We start from the raw sequence: 2392 nt of genomic DNA, 5'->3' as shown, positions 1-2392 counted from the left end.
TTTATAAAAATTTCGTTACACATGTCAGATCATGGTTAGTCGACTTGGACTTGGACTTCGGTAATACTCTACAAGCCCAATTTTTTTTTTAATTGACAAAAAATTGACAAATACTCAACAAAAACAAAACTCCACAACTTAAAAAGTACTAAAAAAAATTTTTTTTTTTTTTTTTAAAGAGTATTTTTTCTCGTAAAATTAATTACAAAATTTATTAAATTAAAAATTGAAATCTTAGAAAGGGAAAATGCATAATTTTATCTTCAACATTTTTACTTCATTTTTTAACACTCCCATAAATTGCAAACTGTGTGTCAGATGTTTGATATGGATACGACCATATCTTTAAAGGAGTTTAAGTTTGGGTTGTATGGAATATTTTTAAAATATGATTACATTATATCTGTGCCATACAGTTTAAATTACTTAAAATTTGAAAAAAAAACATAAAATATCAAAACCTATTTAACAATATTATATCCTTTAATATAATTTTATCCGATACATACCCACTAACTTCAAATATCAAAAAGTTAAATTTCAAAAGCAAACGTGAAAAACAAGTAATATTTTATCAATTATTATAAATAAATAATTGAAACCTTAAAAGATACAATTATTGAAAATGTTAAGAATTATAAAAAATCAGATGGTTATTGATCGTTATTAAAAAAAAGAGTAGAATATTAGACGCTTAAGAGGCCCTGGATTTTGGTTAACTTTTCAAACACTTAATTAGGTTACTGGTCAAAGTTATTCTCTTCACTTTTGATATAAGATTCCTTAAACAAAAGAATACGCGGTTGTAATGTGAAGGAGAAGGATAAAGCTTTGATGATAATGTAAACAGATAGCTTTGATTTGTATGTCTGGTGTGGAGCCAAGCAAGTATGATTTCTTTGATTTGTCCTTTTGTCCTGACTTAAATATTGTATCGTGTCCTGCAGATTAGGATACAACAACAGCAACTCCCTTTCACTGAATTGACAGACTTTTACCTATTAAACAATGCATCTACGGTTTTGTCATTTATGATGCGTCTCTTCAGTATGGTTGAAGACTTTGTGCTAATGTTGGCCACAGTTTTTATTGATTTCTTATTCCATCTTTTAGGGTTTGGAATGTAGCCCTCAAATAACTTAAAGATTAGTTGTTCACTTACACTAATTAGTTGGATTAGATATAGCTTCCCCTCCAACCATTGGTGTTTCACGTCACATTGAGAAAGAATTTCATCCAAATGCTAAAAGGATTATGTGACAACATAGAGATAGATGGATTTTAAAAATCGGGTTTTATTCCCACAAAGTTTTGAGATGCCAATTAAATCTCAGATCTTTCTGAAATGCAAAATTGTTCATAGCCAATTTTGCTTAGGCCAACTTTAGGTCTCATTTGGCTAAGTTAAAACAGTCTAAATTATATCTAGTCTAATTCAAATGTAAGATCTTGTAGGTCACTTCAAACAGAGAACTAATCCAATTATGCAAGCTCCAAACAACACATTTTGATGGCCAACATCACCAACAAGAATCCTATTGCATTGTTGTTAGGAAAATGATTAAAAGCTTATGCAATGTTGCATTAAATATATACAATGTTGCTTTTTCTTCTGTGAATAACCCCATGTCCCCATGCGGCTGCACTTATGAGCATTTTCTGCTTAAATTTAAGCAGCTAGAGTGTTCCCATGTAAAATTCTAATTAAGGGAAAAAGATAAATTGGAATCTTTCGCTATTTTAGTGAAGTAGCAGCTGCTTAAAAAATGAAAATAAGCTTTGAAGAAAAGGGGGGACTAGAAATAAACAGTGGCTGCTTATTGAAAAAAAAAACACATGGCTTCACCCTATTTTTTTGCTCTCCTATTTACTTGCCTAAAATTTTGCTTATGAAATTTATTTGTAAAAAATATTATCAATAATTTCATTTACAAAATAATTTAAGAAGATTGCATAGAAATAAGCAGTCATTTGACTATCCATGGGGCCACCTGCTCCACAAATTGCTCCTTAAAAATTTGAGCAGCTGCTGCTAGCCAAAATATAAACTAAGCTCTTCCAAATACCGGCTGAATCAATCATAGTCCTCTGACATATAGGAAATTAAAGCAAATCACTCTTGATTGCTGCTCCTACTTCTTGATCCCTCAAATGAAGCTCTTTTGGATTCAAGAAGAACCTTCTGTCCCGTTGCATTAAGCTTTTTATAGATAGCTCTGGCCAGCAGATGTTTGAAATGAATGATAAATACATCATCCTGGCCGAGCTCTTTCATAGGCATTATTGTGACTCCACCAGATGTAGATGTAGATGGTGCAATTCTTCAACCTGTTGGTGGCTGCTAATGTTAGAAGTGGATGCCATGAAATTATTAAAAATAGTTGCTTTATAA

The sequence above is a fragment of the Cryptomeria japonica genome, chromosome 8 (genome assembly GCF_030272615.1).
Source record: "Cryptomeria japonica chromosome 8, Sugi_1.0, whole genome shotgun sequence".
In the NCBI taxonomy this organism is placed as follows: Eukaryota; Viridiplantae; Streptophyta; class Pinopsida; order Cupressales; family Cupressaceae; genus Cryptomeria; species Cryptomeria japonica.
The sequence above is the reverse complement of the archived record's forward strand: the minus strand, read 5'-3'. Positions refer to the sequence as shown.